At 45.4% G+C, this 20,985-nt stretch overlaps 1 protein-coding gene across 1 annotated transcript in view; it reads left to right on the top strand.

Moving 5' to 3' along the window:
* Window positions 1–11,009: 11,009 nt before the first annotated feature.
* STRA6 (signaling receptor and transporter of retinol STRA6) overlaps window positions 11,010–20,985 on the top strand; it is a 391,584-nt gene continuing 381,608 nt past the window's right edge. Inside the window, exon 1 of the mRNA XM_078685067.1 lies at window positions 11,010–11,618. The gene's annotated coding sequence lies outside the window, so the exon portion shown is untranslated. The remainder of the gene's footprint in view (window positions 11,619–20,985) is intronic.

The following is a 20,985-nucleotide window of genomic DNA, read 5'->3' as shown; positions in this document are numbered from 1 at the left end:
AGTGTCGGTTTATCACCCAGAGAAAGGGAGAGAGGAAGAACAGGTACAGCTGGAAAGGGAAAGAGTTGAGATGGAAAGAAGGAATAACACGACAAATGCCTGGAGGCAATTGCCAGGACCGATAACGTGGAGCACCCCATTGGATTCAGCAGTGGATCCCGTAACAGAGCAGGGGGGTCAGAGAGGACCGATGGACCTGAGGGGACCACGGCCGAAATCCTATAAAGAACTGAGGGCTGACTTGAGGGAATGGGATAGGTCCACAGAAGCACCGAGCAACAGGTCAAGAGCAGAAGCTGAATGGGGAAGTCGAGGAAAAGGGACATTATCTCACTGCGGGGCTAGCGAAAGCAGTCAGGAGTGGGATGGTAAAAGACAAGAAAGTAGAGGAGTTACACGTCATATTGACGGTGGAAATGGACAGGAGCGAAAAGGTATAAGTACGGAGTGTGGAGAGATGTCTCGTCTCATTCAAAGTGAGGGAGACCAAAGGACACAAGAGTACAGGGATAGGTTTAAGTGCACTCTCCACGCACCTGATGATAACATATAGCAGTGGAATCGTGGGAACATGGGGAACCGAGAAGGATCCTGCCATGCGTCGAGTGATCAGAGGTCACAGGCGAATTGCGAAGGCATGGGGAGTCATGGAATGTCTTACCATGCACCTAGAGAAAACAGGCAGAATGGGAAATGTGGGACTATGGGAAATAGAGAAGTGTTTCACTATACACCCAGAGAGGATGGAACTGCATGGGACCTGGAGAGATGGGAGCATGGGAGGACTCCCCATGACACGCCTGAGCCCAGACGTAGGACTCAGAGCTGTGATGGGAGAGATGTAAATGGACTCTTTAGAGATAGCATACTGAAAGCTGTGGTAAAAGCAAAAAGACAAGATGTGACCAGCTTAAAATTTGACTTGGACGAGATTATAGATGGTGGGTTGCCTTTGGAAAGGATTGACTTGTATGAACAAGATGAGCTGCTGTTTATAGCAAAGGATATTACTCGAAAGGCAAGAGCAACTCATGAGAAACTGTCTGAACTGGCAGAAAAGTATATGGTAGATTTGTCCAGAACAAAGGCATTGCAGGGTAACCACAGGTTGCATTATTCAGATCAGGACTTAGATGAGAGGAGGACGACTGGATTAAAAACACACATAAGGGAACTGATCACAGGAATAAGAGCATGGAGAGATCTGGACAAATGGGAAGAGAGGTGGTCCAAAAAGGGAACTGTTAGGCGGAGCGCGAATGTGATGTCTCCGGAGGGAAGGCTAATGCAGATGGAGGCATTCCCTTTGCGAGAAATAGCGAATGGGAGTTATGTACACGTGCCCTGGAGTGTAGGAGATTTAGCTGCATTCACCAACTCATTTCCGAAGTTAAGGGAGAATCCTGTAGAGTGGTACAAGCAGGTAGAGAGGTTTGTCAAGATTTCAAAGGTATTGTGGATAGATTTGAACACCTTGTTTGACATTGTGGTCCCAGGAGACTTGTGGATAGCATGCAAGGTTAGTGTCGAATGGCCAACTGCTGAACCAGAAAGGAATGCTCTTACTAATGGACCGTCAGAAAGTGTAATGTTAAAATATGAAAGGGTGATGACTTGGCTGAAAGAGAAGGTGCCACCACAAGATATAGATTGGGTAAAAATAGACCGAACAAGACAGGAACCCAGGAACAAGACAGGAACCCTCATGAGTATTATGAGCGATTGTTGAAAACGTTCAGACAATACTGTGGATTAGATGTAATGGATCCTAAGGATATAGGACAGTTTGTATCGAAGTTTGTTTTGGGGTTGAGACCTGATATTTGTTTGATGATTCAGCAACATCTAATTTGTTGGCAAAACAAACCATTGGATGAAATTTTGAGATACGCAAGGTATTGCAGTGATGAAATAGATTCCAAGGCAAAGAAATTGAAGGAGAAACTGATGATGGTGCAGATGCAGTCAGCTGGAAAGGGCGGGGAACAGGGACAATGGGACGGAAATCAAATAGTCAGAATAAGAACAACGAGGAAAACCTGAGACCTAGAATAGACTTTGCTACGTTGAAAAAAACGACAAAGTGTCACCAGTGTCACCAGGTGGGACACTGGAAACGCGAGTGTCCCTATAACCCTGAAAACGGAGAACTAGAAGTAGAGGAGGAAGTTCAAGAAGTTCCAGTTCAAGGGGTGACCGTGTCAAGGAGTAAGGTGGCCAAAGGGGGGACTTCGGCTCCACGAGCTCAGTTCCCGCAGCCACCAAAGATTACGACAGGGGGAAAGATCCATAGACAAATGCCTCTTTTTGTGGACGAAGGAGAGTGTTACCACGTCGATCCATTGACGGGACGACGTGTAAGTAGAGAAGAGGACTGTACCCTCGGGGCAGTTCTAGAGGTGGATCAAAGAGGACCGTTTGTTGAGGCTGAAGTGGCAGGGTGTCCTACAACATTCTTAGTAGATACCGGAGCTACTCGATCAACTTTGAGATCGGCAGTGGTTCCAGATCTACCAATGTCGGGGGAAACTATTCAGGTGGTAGGAGTCGCAAATAGGAGAATGACTAGCCCTTTGACGGAACCAGTGTCAGTGAAAATAGGAAACTACACCAATGAACACCAGTTTGTAGTATGTGATTCTAGTCCTGTGTGTCTGTTAGGAAGGGACTTATTGTGCAAACTGAATTGCACAATATACTGCACACCTCAGGGAGTGGAGGTACAGACTACAGACGATGATGCTACCTTTAAAGTTGCAAACTCGAGAGTATGCGCAGAACTGTATCCTACCCTGACTGTGGAGGACCTTCCTTGGGACTTACGAGATACAGTGGCATCAGAGGTATGGGATTTCACTGTAGAAGAGATAGGATTGATCAAAGGAGTAGAACCAGTGAAGATCATGGTAAAACAAAATGTTGAGTACCCAAGAACGCCCCAATACAAATTGACCCCGGAGACGATTGCAGGAATAAAACCTGTGATCGACTCTATGATTCAACAGAGAATATTGAAGGAAATCGTGGGTAGTCCATGCAACTCCCCGATTATGGGTTTGCAAAAACCTAGTGGGAAATTCAGAATAGTACAATATCTTCGAAAAATTAATAACATAGTTGTTTCATGTTGTCCACTGGTACCGAATCCATCAGCGATATTGTTCCAGATACCATTCCAAGCTGAGTGGTTCACAGTGATAGATCTTTGTCAGGCCTTCTTTTCAATTCCATTAGATGAGGAGAGCCAGTATCTTTTCGCTTTTAAGCTGGAAAATCGTGTTTTAACATGGTGTCGTATCCCACAAGGGTATACAGAAAGCCCATCAATTTTCAACCAGCTACTGAAGAAAAATCTTGAAAGTCTAGTACTGCCACAGGACTCGGTTCTGGTCCAGTACATAGACGACCTACTTGTTGCGTCAGGAACAGAAGAAGCTTGTAAGATAGACACCATCGCCTTGCTGAACCATTTAGCTGAAAATGGGCACAAGGTATCTCCGAGCAAATTGCAGTACTGTCTGACAGAAGTACAGTACTTGGGTCACCGGATAGAAAAAGGAAAGCGCAAGGTGTCACCAGATAGGATAGAGGCGATAATGAAGATGAACTCGCCTACGACTCAGAGAGAAGTCAGGATGTTCCTAGGAATGGTTGGTTATTGCCGACAGTGGATAGCTAACTTTTCACTGAAAGCAAAACCCTTGCAAAAACTGACGCACAAGGAGGTGAGTGATCCGGTACCATGGGACAAGGATTGTTTGATGTCGTTCCTACAGCTGAGAGAGGACTTGTGCCGTGCTCCAGCTTTGGGGATGCCTGATTACGAAAAACCATTTTCACTTTACTGCTGCGAAAGAGAGGGCTGTGCTTCGTCAGTTTTAGTACAAACTCATGGAAATGCCCGTAGACCAGTTGCATACTTTTCGGCTACTTTAGATCCGGTAGCCGCAGCGTTGCCCGGATGTCTCAAATCCGTTGCTGCAACAGGTGTCAGCATTGAAAAGTGTGAAAACATTGTCATGGGACACCAATTAGTGGTGTATGTACCGCATTCTGTAGAACTGTTAATGACCAGGACCAAGACACAGCACTTAACCAGTAATAGGCTCACGCGCTATGAGCAAGTTATTCTTGCTGCGGAGAAGGTGACCCTTAAGAGGTGCTCTGTTTTTAATCCTGCTACATTGATGCCACTTCCTAATGATATAGAAGGCGAAGAATGTGAAGATCACGATTGCCTTGATGTGACTGAACTATGCACGAAACCAAGACCAGATATTGTGGATGAGCCGTTGACTGACCCTGATGAAATTTTCTTTGTTAATGGCTCATGTTTAAGAGACGATACTGGTCGGTTGAGAGCAGCTTATGCTGTTTGCATCCATTACTGGAGTTGTGGAAGCCGCCTGCCTGGAAGGAGTACACTCCGCTCAGGTAGCCGAAATCATTGCATTGACACGTGCCTGTATAGCAGGTAGAAAAATTAGAGTCACCATTTATACCGATAGCCAATATGGTTTCGGTGTAGTTCATGATTTTGGGCAATTGTGGTCTCAGAGAGGTTACATGACCTCCTCTGGTTCGCCTATTCGAAATGGGGAATTTGTGCGACTGTTGTTAGAAGCATTACAAGGACCAGCAGCAATTGCGATTGTTAAATGTGTAGCCCACACCAAAAATACAGATTTTGTGTCGCAAGGAAATCGATATGCAGACGAAGTCGCTCGATATTGCGCGGAGCTAGGATATTCTTTCACGGAGGTGGAAGTAGGTGGGACTCAGGAAAAGACAGAGTTAAACATGGTGCTAGAAACAGTAGATACTTGGGAAGATTTAAAATACATGCAAGAAAACGCACCTGATTCTGAGAAAAAGGCATGGGAAACAGCAGGTTGTGTGAAAGGTGAAATGGATTTGTGGGTTTCAGCAGATGGGAGGGCAGTGTTACCTGAGGAATTAGTGAGTCCAATGGCACGACAGATACATGGTCCAGTACACTTGGGAAGAGATGCCATGCTGAGGTTATTTAGGCAGACTTGGTATTGTCCCAAGTTCAGGATTGCGGCAGAAGCAGTGTTTAAGAGATGTGTTACATGTCAACAATTGAACGTAGGGAAAAGAACACCAGTTACAATGAGTCACATTGGGAGGTCTGGGGGGCCTTTCAACCGAATGCAATTAGATTTTATTGAGATGCCAAAAGTCAACCGCCTCAGGTATGTTCTGGTGGTTGTATGCATATTTTCCAGATGGGTCGAAGCATACCCTACACGCAGGTGCGATACACTCACAGTAGCAAAGTTGTTGCTTAGAGAGTTGATCCCGCGCTTCGGGGTGCCGACCTCCCTGGAATCAGATAGGGGAACTCATTTCAACAGTGAAGTTGTGAAGATGCTTTGCTCTGCATTGAACATTGATCAGAAGTTGCACTGTAGCTATCGACCAGAAGCTTCAGGTATCGTGGAGCAGATAAATGGGACTCTGAAGTCCAGAATAGCCAAAGTATGTTCATCGACGTCCTTAAGCTGGCCTGATGCTCTGCCCTTGGTACTCATGAGTATGCGTAGTACACCAGACAGGAGGACAGGTCTCTCTCCACATGAGGTGTTGATGGGGAGGGCAATGAGACTTCCGTCTGTTCCAACTACAGCTTTGTTGAATATTACAGATGACCTGATCCTGGATTATTGCAAGGGACTGTCTGACGCCATTCATTCTGTGTCTCTTCAGGTGCAGGCTGCTGAAGTTCCATCTTCCAGAGACCTATGTCACGATTTTTACCCTGGTGATTGGATTCTGGTGCAGAAGCACGTCCGGAAGAACTGCCTAGACGTGCATTGGAAGGGGCCCTATCAAATAATCCTGACAACGAATACGGCTGTAAAGTGTGGAGGGCTGCCAAACTGGATACATGCTTCCCATACTCGAAGAGTTCCAGCACCCTTAGAAGAAACAGCTCCTCTCACAGATGAAAATCCAGCTGTGGACGGCGAACCATTAGAGGGGATCAGTCAAGCTGTGGGGGTGTCGGAAGAAGTTGGGAGTGCTACAGATCCAGAAGAACAAAGACAAGACGGCAGTGAAACTGAAGTTGCCACTGAAGGAGAAAGTTGCTCTGAATACGGCTCAGACACAGATCGGTACCAGAGTGATCAAGAACCGAGTGTGAGGACAAGAAATAGGAGAACAAGGCGTGGAGAAGCTAGTTGGCCTGAAAGAAAGCAGAGGCCGAGCTTAAAGTCAACTCCAGAGAGAACTCTTGCTCCTATATCTGAAGGCTCGGATTTGGACGAAGGTGCACAAAGACAGGAGCAGGAAGGTCCGAGAAGATCGAGGAGAGTGCGAGTGCCCTGCAGAAGATACGCTACTCCTGAGTGGACCTACCTAGCTGCAGATGTCCTGTGCACGGAGATCCGGGAGGGTGAGGGAAGTGCTACTGATCAGTACTGACCCAATCATAACATTGGAAATAGTGTTGTTGATACCAGGAGTGGAGGTCGAAGGGTTGCTGACATTCACTATCCCCAATCCTCCCCTAATGAGCAGGATAAGAGACATGGTTTTAAACAGACTAGAATTTCCGACTTCTTGTTCAATGAGCCCAACACATGAGGAGATCATTCTTCGTTTGGAAATATTGGAATACGTGATCAGAGCTGCCGGAACACGTATAATTCCAGATTGCTAAAGACTTTGTAAATAAACAGATTGAGAGATAACCTAGCGCCAAGTGGAAGGAGAAGAAATTTAGGGTCTTCCATTCAGTGGACGGAGAAGGGCTAGGGTTGTCTATTGCTCTAGAACTCAAAGACTGATCTTGCCGAAGGGATTATCAGCTTCCAGGTGTGGTTCGGAAAGGCTGAAGAAGCAAAGAAAAGAGACTTTGTGTTGTGAAAGAAAAATCAGAACTACACTGTCTTGAGAACATGGAGGCTGGCAACCCGAACCGCAGGACAAAATGCATAGTAGGCACACTTTTAGGGGGAGTGATTTTTCTTATAGTTTTAGTAGTTACTATATCATATGTAGTGGGACATAAAAATGAAGAAAAAGCAACAAAGGAAGCAAAAATTGTATCGATACAGAAACCTACTACTGCTGGTCAAAGGGGGAACAATACAGAGAAAGATAAAGCTTTACTAGCAGCTGAGACTCGTAGGTTACATGTGGATGAATCACAGGGAAATTTCAAATCAAATGCATATGCTAAATTGCTTTATGAATATATTGATGCTATGGAGGCCAAGAATTGTTATGTTTGCATGAAATTGCCAGCCTCTGTGGACGAAGGTATTAGATATCATCATCTTCCATTGACTTATGGAATCACATGTAGTTTGTTGCTGAGCATATTTTATGAACGTGATGGTTTTGAGTACTATTTTTCAAATTTTGATGCTGTTTTACCAGAAGTGCCAAACTACAAGCACTTGAACAAGTGGGATTATTATAAAAGTGAAGATAGATTACAGAAATGTTTCATTCGTTGGAAAACGTTGGATACTTCACATGCCCGAAGAAATAATTTGACCTGTAAAGTGTCAGAAATTGAGAAAAAGTTTATAGGGCAGGTGGATGATCGGTATAGGAGACAGAAGATCTTAAAAGCTTCAGGCCAATGGAAAACAGATTGGACCGAGGAAGAAAGGTCACACCAAAGAAAGGTTAGTAATGGTCCAATAGCTTTAGATCGAGAGAAGAAGGGGAAACTGTGTATATATAGGGGTAAAACCTATTATGAAAATGTGTTTGTGGGAGAAGTAAGTTGTGAACATGCTTTCCAACTAGAATATTATAACAAGGACTTCTTGAAGGAGATGCAGGTGATCCCAAATGTATATTTTGTTTGAGGAAGAAATGCATATGTGAAACTACCGGATAATTGGTATGGATCATGTTATTTGGCAATTGTCTTCCCCAAAATATACCATGCTAAGGATTTGGAAACTATAGAGGGAGGAACTCAAGCTAGAGGAAGAAGGGATGTACACTATGAGGAGGTAGTAGGAGACGTATTTGGTGCTGCGTTTCCTCTTTTAGGGATAATACTGAATGATGTCAAGATTAGAAGATTGGCAACAGTTGTAGATAGGTTGTCCGCCAGTACTGCTAGATCATTAATGCTGGTGGAGGGAGAGATGCAATCGATAAGGGCAATGGTTCTTCAGAACCGACTTGCTCTAGACGTTCTGTTAGCCAAAGAGGGAGGAGTCTGTAAGGCTTTGAAGGTTCAGGAAGGTTGTACTTACATTCCAGACAATTCAAAACCTCTAGAAAAATACATACGGAATATTACTGAAATTCATAATGAGATTGAGGATTTGACACAGGTAAATGTGTGGGAAAAAGTAGGTCAAGGAATGGGTAAAGTTGGAGGTTGGTTTGCCAACCTAGGAAAGAGTTTCATTTGGTACATACTGAAACCTATCATCATAATAGTGGTTTGTATAATCACCTTGTGGGGATTGGTGCGGCTGTACCAATGGTATAGATCAAATAGGTTGCAGAGATCCATGAGAGAGCAGGAGAGGAGACTAGCTGCGATGCAGGATAACCAGTACAGGAGTCTGAGGGCTCTAGAGATGATGAAACGAGGGAGTACTGCAACTAGTTCAGTTTGACTCAGTTCATACCTTAGGGATGGTGTTGTGATGGTGATGACTACTAAAAGTCATCAAAGGGGGGACTGAGAGAGCGCAAATTGGGAAAAAATATAGAAGTGCACCATATTTACAAGTACGTTGTATCAGTTTAGTAAAGATTACATAAGAGTGTCGAATTTATAGAGTGAAAATACATAAGAGTGTTTAATTAAAATAGAATGCATATATCAGTGTGAAAAGCTAATGTAGAAGTGTGTAGAGATGTTAGAATGATGTTGAAATCCCATGTTATGTGGCTGTTGTAGAGGAGAATGTAATTCTGCTAAACGTAGAAATGTGTAGGCCACATGGCAGTTCACAGAGAAACGAAAGATGCTGTTACACTTTCACATGAGATGGATTTTAATGTTGTTGTAATTCAAAGTATTATTGATCATAGAACTGAAATATATGTTTTATAGAAGTGTTTCATATAACCATTGTGTGTAATAAGTTAGAATACTGTTAAAATAAGAAATTAAAGGTTTACAGAGTGCACAGGCCCGTTTCATGTAATTCTAATAGGCCTGAATAGAGAAAGTCATTTCTTTAGATCTGGATGTGCTAGTTAAAGGAAGGTCATGTTAAGCATAAATTGCAGAGACTGCTCAAAGGGTTTACGACTTAGAAGATACGGTGGAGGCCGTAATTTGGGGCCCACAGTACAAGTGTCTGTTTGCAGGTGCGAGGAGGTTCTAATCAAGAGAGTGATGAATAGACTTTTGTTCAAGGAGCCAGGCACAGGCCTGGAGGAGGCTTCAGGAATTTCCTGGGGGGTACCGTCCTGCCGGAGAAGAGCCTGAGAAGCAAGGTCAACGCTAACGATGGGCCCAGAGGAGTATCAGCATGAAAATACCAGAACCAACACCACGTGAGGGGCGTCTCTAAGGGGCGTTTCTATTGTAAATGTGATTTTTGGATTAGGGACAGCACCCCTGGGTGGAGTTAGGGCAGATGATCTGAGGAACCTAAGAGAGCGGATGGGTAGGCAGATAGGTTAACTGCGAGACATCGATTCATCACGAAGACTAAGGGAAGTGTGTGATCTTCTTTGGAAGTCACCACGGCTGACACCTTTTTAGGTTAAGATTCTGCTAAGTAGGGATGTCACTTAGTCTAGTGTAGGGACAGTCTAACCTGAATTTTTCCTTTCTGTAAATGACTTACAAGCTACAGCTTGTGTCTATTCTTGCAACTCTGATGATATTTGAATTGGGTTTGGTGATCTTCTTCTGCCGACTAAGAGCATTTAGAAAATTCATGTTTGTATTGATACCGGTATATCTTTTGAACCTTATTTTGAGATGTTTGTATCTCCAGTTAACTTTGGCTTTATAATAAACTTTTAAAACTTATTCGTAGTAGGTGGTTCTTTAGAGTGGTGTAAGTCCTTAACTGATTGACCTAGTAGTGGATTGCCTTTTACTCCATGACAGGTTCCAACGGTCTAGTCGACCTGAGTTGGGATCTAGATCTATAATAATAGACCAGAAATCCCGCGTTAACACACCCACGCCTCCTATCACATGTTGCCACTGTCTTTGAACATGCATAGCTGTCACCTTCCTTTCGACTAGGTTTGGACTATGTAAACACCATATACATAAATAATTAGTGCACTAATCCTTTAAAAAAAGTTACAATGTAATTAAATATATACTTTTTGGATAGATCTAGATTAAACTTTTCCACCCAGTACGTCTGATATGACGCATTTGCACTTAACAGAACTTTCAAATATGTACTTATTAAAGTAGGGTTATTATTTATGTTATTGTTTTAGGGATTTCCGCACAAGGAAAGTTACTTCTTGCAATAATAATCCAAGGTGCCAGAGGACTAATATCCAATTGATGTTATTTCCTGTGATGTCAGGGTGTATGCAAATTACACGAGCCTCGCGCACCTCTTTCTGCTGGGGCTCCAAAAATCCTAGAACCATTCCTTGTCGGAAATGCTGTGTGAGGGGCCTAGCACTGTAATGACAGGTAGTTCCGCAAATCAGGACCGAAGAGATCGGTGATGGGGCGGGGCTCAGGTAGGCTGAAATGCACGGATGACGTCGTGGGTGTGTTCTGGAACAGGAATCACGTCCAAGGGCTGAGGGGCATTGGCTGTCTGTTAGAGGGGGTTCTTGCTGACATACAGCGGGGAGGCAGGGATGAGTTGTGACTTCAGTGTTCTGGTACTAAAATTACATTATGGGACTGAAAGGCAAAGGCGTGTGTCTTAAACGGAGGGAATAGCGCAAGTTCACGCCGAACACAAATGATGTGCGTGGATGATCTGTTACCAGGGATGACGTCCTGCTACAGCGCATGGCAGGTGCTGATGGTGCAGGGATGCAATTAAAATATACGGGAGGGAGGGGCTTTAGAGCCGGAATGGTAAGGGCTCGTGTAGGACAGGTGTGAGGCGCAGGGGGAGACCTGCTCACTGTTGCCAAGGCGCTGCTGGTGAGCGGGATGCGCAGAGGCGCTAACACCCTCTCTGGTGCGTCAGTGCGCCCTGCATGCCTCCGTACGGTACTCTATGGAGGTGAGTCATTGGTGCGGCCGGGTCCGCCTCTCCCCACCTGTACCGCGGCCGACCCCACCTCTGGGGCGCCGGCGGCGACAGACAATGAGGCCTGGGATCAAAGCCCTGGGCGGCGGCCCGTTGAGCCGGCCCATTGGTCCGCAGCCAGGCCCTGGCAGAAGAAGGGATAAAGTTCCGCGGACCCCTCCTCCGCCGCATGAACTTTGCCTGAAGTTTGACGGCTGCCTCCGGTGCACTGCGAGGAGGAGGTGGGAAGGAACGGCAGCCTCGCAGCCGGAGCACTGCACCGACGGGCGCTCCGAGGCCCAGGGGGCGCCCCTCATACAGCAGGAGAGCATCCCCGCACAGGGGTCTGCGGTGCTGGAGCCTGACTTCGGGAGCTGATGCACTTCCCGGTCTGAAGACTCCGGAAAGAGCGAAGTCCGAAATCCAGCACAGGTGCGTGACTGACTCTTTACACTCTTTCGGGATCTTCTCCAGAGGGGGAATCGGGTGCAACATGTGAGCCCCTCACATCCAGAATACCACCTTATTCCAATTCTGTTTTTACACCAATTTTACCAGAAGTCATTAGTTGGAAAAACAATAGAATGCAACTACCATGATGCATCTTGCTTGACAGTTGACAATGCCTCGACTTGTGCTGGCCCTGACCCCACATTAGCAGAAGAGGTGATTGGTTGTAGTCGAGAGACTGGCAGTGCCTTCGCAAGAGTCCAATAGGTTTGTGAAGCAGCCCCAAGGATGGTTTCCTTGCTCCTTCCCTTTGGAGACATTTGATTGGGTCGGGGAAGTTTACGTAAGGTCTGATTTGATGACACAAAGATGCAAGAACGTTCTAGTGCATTGAAAGGTTGATCTTGGGCAGAAGTGCCAGAACCACAAAGTGAGACGAGTTAGTGAATTTATGCGGGAATGTAGGACGGTACCAGAGGAAATAATTCGTAAAGTGCTAAAGGATACAAGGCTACCAGTAAACAATGTGTTTGCTCATTAAAGGTATCTTCCAAAAATGGTATCGTCCTTGCGGCATTGCATGTTATGTTAATTACTTACGTAAAACACAAACTTAGTGGAATGGCACGGTTAGCGTCGGTGCCACCGTGTTAAAATGGAATGACTGGGCATGGGGAGCATAAGCAATGCATACATTATTGGGGGACATTAGGGGAGAGTGGAAATACTAGGGTGCATTTTTGACATACAGTGGTATTATAATAAATTACTTAATTCCACGGAGATTGCGTGGGCATTAAGCACTGGTAAAAAGTGACTTCATTAGTGACCGCGTTTTATGACCTATTTAATCAGGAAAATGTGAAAGCGACTGCAGTGCTGCAGCTGAAACAAGCACCAGATCTCTGAATATATGGATGAAGTTAGGGAGGGTGACCCAGTAATGTAGGCTATTCGGTCAAAGCGTCTGCTGCAGAGCGTGCACCATCAGGGGCTTACGTTTGTGTCCTGCATAGTTTACTCAGCGATTCCTCCTTCCACAGTTCTTTTATAGGCCCTAGAGGCGTACATTCAATCACTCCACCATTTTCTAAGAAAAACAGTTCTTACTAAATAGTAGTGGCGAAATGCAAGTTGGCGTCAGTGCTATGGAAACCCAGGCTCATAAATGCCCTTGTGCAAGCTTTGTAGTACCACTCTGGCATAAAAGACCCAGTACATCTTAGCGCCAAGACACCCCAGGGTATATGTGCACTTTATACATTTTAATAACATAACATATTAACACATCTATTTCACAGAACATAGTCTGGCAGGCCTGGGAAGGGGGTCAGTCCTCTCTTTAGTATTGTGCCGGGCGGGGCTGGCTTGGTTATTACCACAGAGTTTCTGCTCGTGGTGTTGGTGTGAGGGATTCTCCAGTGGTCACTCACATGTCTCCTGGGCTGTGGAAAGAGTCCTGGCTCATGAATCTGGTCTGCAAACATTCTCAGTGTAGTATTTTGAGAGCCTGGGCATCCAACTGTTCATGTTTCAATACAGGTGACATAAGCAACATGTTCTTTATGAGAAGAGTATGGTCAGGCTGTGTCAGGACAATACAGAACATATTTTACAACTTTTGTCCCGTAGAAGCGTGGTTTTCGTTTCCGAGAAATTACAAGAAACCACGGAGAGTTTGGCCAAGCGCCCTCTTTCATGGACACAGGACTGTGGGTGAGAGGCACATCTGTTAGTGCAGCATGTGCAGTGACACTGAGGCTCAGGGGTTTGAGCTTGCCCTACTGGGCCAGTGGCACTCCTTGCTATTCCACTGAGATGGAGATGGTCAGAATGTTCCTGAATCTTTGAGAGAGACCGCGCCGGATAGCTTTGTCTAGAATGTTTCAAACCATCGATTGGATGTTAAGGATAGACTACATGTGAGCGGCGTGAGATAAAAAGTGATCAGCCTGCCTCATAGTTCTCTGGGTGTTTGCTCGTCATTGCAGGAGACCACCAGTAAGAGGGTTCGCACGATTCTGAGCAGTGCCTTGAAAATGAGAGTAAGAGTTGTGTTTTACAGCTACAAGCTGTCATTGACCAATGACGTGCAGACCCTCATACTGCTCTCTGAATGTTCCCTCAAGCTTTCAATCTGTTGTGTTCAGTGTCTCGTTGACAGAAAGCTGGATGCAACTGCTGTTGTTTTTTTCAGTTCTGAAAGCATTCCCCACATCAACTAGTGCAATTTTTAGGTCTAGTATTACAGTGCAGCTGTGTGCAAGAGCTATGGTTACTAATTCTTTAACATAAACGTAGAGTGGGCTTTGCCTCTTCCCCTTCCCATAGACCCTATGGCAGCTACCAATGTTTTTGCTGTGTAACAAATAGGGGATTTAATGAAAATGTATTAAAGGGAAATTACACAGCTAACAACAACACTTCTAATCGGACTACACTCCCCTGTAGACCATGCATTGGCATAAGTGCAAGCTTGTGCTTTTCTTACATTCCGATGCTTTTCTGCCTTGCGCACTCATGCATAGATGGTCACCATTCCCTTTCTCATACACAATTAATTCATAAATATGTCCTTCATTATTGAGGGACAAGCCTACTCAGTGGGTCTGCGAATGCTTAGAAAATTAAATAATATATACAAATTTATAAAGTTTATATAAACAAAGAAGCAAAATGTAAAAACGAAGGCTACAAATTGTTCGTATCCTCAGAAGGATTCCTGGGAGCAGTGCAAGTGCATCAAACAGGATATAGTATGTATGATGAGTAGACTCAGTTAAAATTAGAAAAACTATAACCTTCCCATTAAAATTAAAATGTTATATGTTTGTGAATTAAATAAAATATTTTGCAATTTATGTATTTGTTTGATGAATGCTTGTTTCTGTATTTTCTGTGTATTGCTTTTCAGTACAAATCATCGAAAATACTTTGGTTGGGGTGCTCAGTTTACAGATTGAAATAATAATTCAGTGGGGGTCCCCGTGTTCCAGTAGTGATTAAGTAGGGGTCAACAGAAGTCAAAAGGGTAAGAGCCACTGGGTTAGAATACAGAAGTATAGAGGCTGACAAGTGCAAAGCTAGTCACACTCAATAAGATATTGAACATCACCGTGATTTACAGCCCACAGGTGTGCTTTAAGGTTGCTCCTTTAGCACCTCCAAACAGTCAATCAGCCAGGTTACTCTCCCTCTTCCTCAGTCCACATGCACAGTGGTCTTCAAAATTGTACACATCACCAAACAGGCCTAAGGGCGAGAGGGGCAGCTTCCACATTAGCATGGCTCTGATCACTCCACACTGATAGGAAATTACCTGTTAATCCCCCTGGACTTACTCCCTCATTCACTGTACTTACTGTTAAGATGTGTTTGCACCCTTTGTAATTGTTTCCTGTTTTATGTATTTGACGCCTGCCTAACCTTGACCAACCGTAATTGCGAAGTGCTCTTATATCCCTCGGGATCATGTTCGCACTATATAAAACTTTATAAATAAATAAATGATTCTTCCCGCCCTACCAGTTGACATTGAGGGCAGTCTCAAAGGGTGGCTTCGAACATTTGATTGAGTGAGGGGAACCAGACTTGTTCCCGTAGGGCCTTTTTGGTTGCCAATATGCCCCTGTGCCCTTCGTGCACCAAGTTGACGACACTTTGTCATAGCTGTTGTGGTATGACAATCCATTTGTCTCATAGTAGTAATCCAATGTCACCTATTGTGAGTTTATCTTTGACATGTCGGAAAGACGCTCGATCATGTGTATTGACTCTGTTGTAATTTGATGTTTCATTGAGGTGTCTCCAGGAGTTCGTGTGAATGCGATGTATTATGTTTTAAAGCATAGCATCTTTGGCTTCAGTGATTGCTTCCAGTGGGACGGCCGGTGGTCTTGCTTGATCGATTACAGAGTGGATGCATTCAGCAGTCAGCGAGTGTCTCATTTGTGGTATGGTCCTACAATGTCTTAAAATGTAGTCTTGTAGATCTTCTGCCTTTCCTGGCTCATGGACAATGGTGTATGTGTATTCTTGAAGGCGAAAACGTCAGCGCTCCATTCGAGGTGGCATTTTTGCTCAGGGGTTTCCGAATATTGTTATGAGAGCTTGACGGTCTGTAATTAGAGTGAAGTGCTACGGATAGATAAAGATGTGAAGTGCTCACATGGCCAGACATCTGCCAGGATTTCTTTCTCTGGCTGCGAATATGTTTTCTCAGTGTCTGTCAAACTGCGGCTGGCGTACACTACGATGGGTCGCCTTCATTTTCATATTGAGCTAAGATGGGTCCGAATCCTACAGGCCTGGTGTCTACAGTGATTTTAGTTTTTCTGAAAGGGTTGAAGTATGCTAGGTTGATGGCAGATCCTACAGCTGTTTTGATTTTGTTGAAAGCCTGCTCGCATTGTGCTGACCATTCAAAGGACTGACCTTGTTTCCTGAGTTCTCGCAAGGGATAGCTGATGGTGGCGTAATCCTTTATGTATCAGGCACAATAGCTGACCATCCCGAGGAAGGACCGTATGTCACTGGAGTCTCATGGACAGGGGGTGTCAGCTAATACAGTCACCTTTTCAAGGTCCGGTTGCATCCCTTCGCTGGAGAAAATGTGGCTGTAGAATTTCAAGGTGGATTTGTGAAACTCATATTTATCTTGAGAGTGTGAGGTTGGCTTCTAGGAGAGCGAGACACACTCGATCCAGGGCTTTTTCGTGTTCCTTGAGGATGTAATCACTGTAGTTGAATGTGATGAATGACTCACTTCACTGCTTCTTAAAATATTTCTGCAGCTGATGAAATGTCAAAGTTGAGGCATTTGCATCGGAAAAGGCCTTGATGAGTTGAGAATGTGGTGATGTAGTGGGATCTCTCATGAAGCTCAAGCTGATGATAGCCTTTGTTTAAATCCAATGTGGAAAAGACTTTCGTACCATTCAGCCAGATGTGGTTCTCGTTCTATAGTCGTGTTTGGGACTCTCATGTCTACGCAGAGGCTCACTTTATTTTACCCCCATTTGGGTACGACCACCATTGGGGATACCTAAGAAGTTGGTCCAGTCGACGACTCAATGATGTCCGCTCATAATAGGTCTTGTAACTCTTCGTCTACAGCTTGTTGAAGGTGAAATGTCATTTTCCGGTGATGTTGGGCCACGGGTGTTACCTGTTAGTTGATGTGTTACCGGACTTTAAAATGGGCTCGTTTTCTGAGTCCGTTAAATAGTTTTGGAAATTTGCTGATGATGACTTGTGTATCATCTACTCTGTATAGTATCTCTACAAGTTTTAGGCGTACTGCGGTGGGCAAACTGAGAAGGTAGTCAGCTGCTTCAGGTCCTTCTATGACATGGATTTGGGCATAGACCATTCTATCTTCGTATGTCAAATATGTGCGAAATTGTCCTAGGCATGGTAGTGGTTCTTTGGACATCCAGGTGTTGACGCGCACAGCAGCCTTCTGCAGTTTGGGTTAATTTTTTTTGTATTTAGTGGCACATATGTAGTTGAGGGATGCTCCAGTGTCAAGTTCAAATTGTGCCGAATGGTTTCCCATTCAAATGTGTTGTCTTGGATATTTAGTCTGTGGGGGTCAGCGACCCTGCACACATATTCATCACCGTCCTGAGAGATGGAAGAGAGGAATGATGAGTACCTCATGATGAGCGTTGAGATCAGTATGTGAGATGAGATAATGCGCTGAATCTTGATGAGCTGGCTGAGCGTACTCGCCTGTCACATACTGCTTTCTCATGCTGGCAAAATCCGGAGTTCTTTTGGGGTTGTGCTAATTCCTTGCGAGGTGCTATGCACGCAAGCAAGGTTGTACACAGTTCCCCTGGGGTAAAACAAGTAATAAGGTCTCTCTCCTAGTTATCTGACAGTCAGCTAGAGGATGTGGAATGCCAGATACTCAACAAGTTCCTTAGCGGAACTAAGGAAGCCTCACACAACTGATGAGCTGGATGACATGTCTCATTCAACCTACTTGAGATGTTGTTTATATCATCGGCTTCCTGCTCCTGCGTCGGGCCGGCGCTGCAATGCCCGACGGGTAACAACGAGTGTCACTCTTTTGCGGAGGTCTTTTGTTCCTTGCCGTGATAAGTAGAAACTTGTGAGGCTTAAAAAAGTGGGGTAGTGAGCAAGAAGTGGATAATTAAAAAAAGTTGGATAGTCCACAAGGAAAACTTTATTCAGGTGGCTAGCCACTTTATTAAAAAGTGAAAGGAGGGGTACTGAGGACCAACGTAGCTATTGGTGTGGCCTCGTAACGACCCTCCACTTGGTCAACATGTTTCATGCCCAGCAGGGCAATTCTTCAGGACCGGAAAAAGTGCTCATATACACCTAATGTGCCCAAAAGGTGAGCTACAGGCGATTGTTAATACAACCTGACAAATCTAGGTCTAAGGCTGGCGAGGGCCACTGCGTCACCGTCAGACCATTGGGAGCCAGTTAGCAGTCTGCGCGGCTAGTTCTTGTGGGGACTGCGCTAGGGAAATAACCCTTAGCGGCGGGAGATTCGCGCCGATATCACCTACCCCCACACCGTCGGCGTGAAGTTACACGCGGAACTGCCGGTCAAGGGTGAGGAGCACAGCAGTTCAAAGTAGTATTCTTTTACACAGCAGTGACATTGCTGCCCCATGGCAGGGCAGGGACCTGCATGAAGGTTTTCTTGACTACAGTGGTAGCATTCTAGTTGTTTTTGGCTGCTTCAGTTCCCGTTGATGCTGCGAGTCTGGCTTGTGGGTTTGGAAGTTTATCTTTGATCCAACTGATGTCTTCGTTTCATCTGAGGCTGAAGTCGGAATGCTTGTTTGTGTTTTTTCAGTTTTTCCTACTTCCATCTTTTTGGGATGTTCTTCGGCCTGGGCATTGATTCTTGTCTGTCTTCAATGTCGTCTAGTGAGTAATGTTTCTTCAGCAAACGACGGCATAGTGATTCTGTAGGCCATCCCTCTGATTCTTAGACTGAGGGCATGTTCCGTGGTGAAGTTGCCAAATTTGCAGTTTTGGGCTAGACGTTTGAGACACGTAATAAAGATGCCCATCGGTTCGTCCTTCTTTGTCAATCAGGTTCTGCAGGGCGATAAGTTGCTGGTCTGGGTCGGTGACTCATGATCTCTTCATGTAGTCTTCGAAGTCGTCCAGCGGCATTGCCATTGGTGACATGCCGCTGCCAGATGTGAGAACCAGAGACTCCGGGGGGGGGGGGGGGGGAGTACAAAAGAAATGCCTAGCATGACTGGTCCTAGTTGCGTATTTTGCAAGGTATCTGGGAAGGGCGACATGGTGCTGCACGGCTGTTCCAGAAATATGTGGCACGGTGTATGTTCTGGTAAGCTGTGGCGGCACTAGGAGCACCCAGGGTGAGCCGCAGGGGTGCAATGCGACAGTGTAGAGGAAGCTCCTTCCCAGTTGGTGGTGTGGGAGAAAAGGGGTTAGCTAGATATCATGTTGTATGAGTCTTGAAGTAGTTGGGCACAGGGCATCCTACATTTGTTCCCAGGAGCATTTATTTGCTGCTAGAAATGATGGTGCCTGACTCAAAGATGGCTGCTGAGGTCAATGCAAGGGCTCTGGCTGGGCCACCTAACTTCAAAATGGCTGTCTGGGGACACACGTGTGCACGAGGCTGCAGGAAGGCAGTGAGAGTCTGGAAGCAGGAGTGGCAGGAAGCAGGCTTCCCCAGATGCAGCAGTGGGGACCTACGCAGGCAAAACTCGATCAAGGTCCAGAGGATGCAGCAGTGTGGCCGGTGCAAGGAAGGGTGTTTACTCGCTTCGGTGAACGCATCCGGAAGCAAAAATGCAGATGGTGCTCCTGTCCCGGCCAGAGTGGGAGCCGCCGTTGAAGAACCGGGTTATTTAGGACCCGGCGGCGCCAGGGGCACGCCCAAAGTCTTCGGGTTCACCTGTCTTAGAATACAGAGACACGGGATTCTTCATGGTGACGTCAAAGATCGAATTTATTGACTGCAGCCAGTAACAGAAGTCCTAGAAATCATCACGGTATTAGTTCTCAGGAGACTGCTCAATTTTACAAAGCAAGTCATCCCTTTTTATGCCAAAAATCACATTCCAGACAAACACCTAACATTTACGAACTGTCCAATCACATGTATTCACATCAAAGGTATCGCATGACGGTAAAACACACTTTTCAGTTGTCCGGCCCATGATCAATCATCGGACAAACCCAACATTCTTCTTTAGACAGGTCGAGCGAACCCATAATAAAAAGGCCACAACCCATATCATAAATAGACCATAAAGAAAGAAACAGAAACAGGTGAGAGTAGGATAAGGCATATTTGTGTGTAGTAAAACTTTACGATGTCCTGCGCTCTGATCTTAGTCTTGATCAGCTAGTGGGCAAGAACTGGCTCAGCAGGGTCGGCTTCAGGCAACGAGGTCAGTTCACCTTTGGGTCATGTAAAAGTCAGCACAAACCCTAGCAAAAGAGTGCGTGTCCCAAAGACTCGTTCGGCCGCAATCATCGGCCTATGTGAGGGCAACCACAAAATGGCTGCCTTACACAAAATGGAGACTATGGTTCGGTACGGAATCATCAAATACACTGTGAATCCTTGAGTGCAACATAGCCAAAACACTCGTACTTGCCGTACTCAGTAGTTACGGTTCACTGATACCAAAATCGTAACGGAACCATGACATTGAAAACATGGGTTCAGAATTCACGGAACCTCACCGTGAAGGGAGGCTGCAAACGGAGTGATAGGTGGGTGGTGCACCATGCGGAGCAGTGTTAAGAAGTGCAGTAGTGTAGGGTGGCAGCAGTATGAAAAACGTGGGCAGGTCGTGGGGATCGACTACGCTTGTTGCCAGTTGTCGTGTTGTAAGAAAAGACGGACACAATTTAGGCTGCTAATATTCTTTATTTTCTTTTCACCATTTCTCCTGCCTCTCCTTCCTTCCTCTCTCTTTCACAGTCCTCCTTCCTTTTTTCCCTCTTTGCCCCTCCTCTTCCTTTCTCCTACTTCCTTACGCTCCCTGTTCCGTTCCTGATCTGCCCTGCATGATCTTAGCGCTGCACTAGTGTAACTGACGACACTACACCTCCCTCGCATTAAGCTGGCACATTGAGCTCAACCCTGGTGGAGTTACACCTTGCCTGGCTGTGCACCTTATTATGCACCTTGGAGAATTTAAGTCGAGTACTGATATCATTGGTAGAGCCTTGAAATATTTGAAGGACTGCTAGATTGTAAAAAGCCATGGCAAATAACAGCATATTCTGATGCTCTCTTATTTTCTACCACATTCATTTTGGAAGGGCAGTTAACTAGCACTTGACCACGATGGGCAGAATACTTAACTAT

The sequence above is a fragment of the Lissotriton helveticus genome, chromosome 3_2 (genome assembly GCF_964261635.1).
Source record: "Lissotriton helveticus chromosome 3_2, aLisHel1.1, whole genome shotgun sequence".
Taxonomy (NCBI): domain Eukaryota; kingdom Metazoa; phylum Chordata; class Amphibia; order Caudata; family Salamandridae; genus Lissotriton; species Lissotriton helveticus.
Note: the sequence above shows the minus strand (reverse complement) of the source record. Positions and strands in the feature narration are given on the sequence as shown.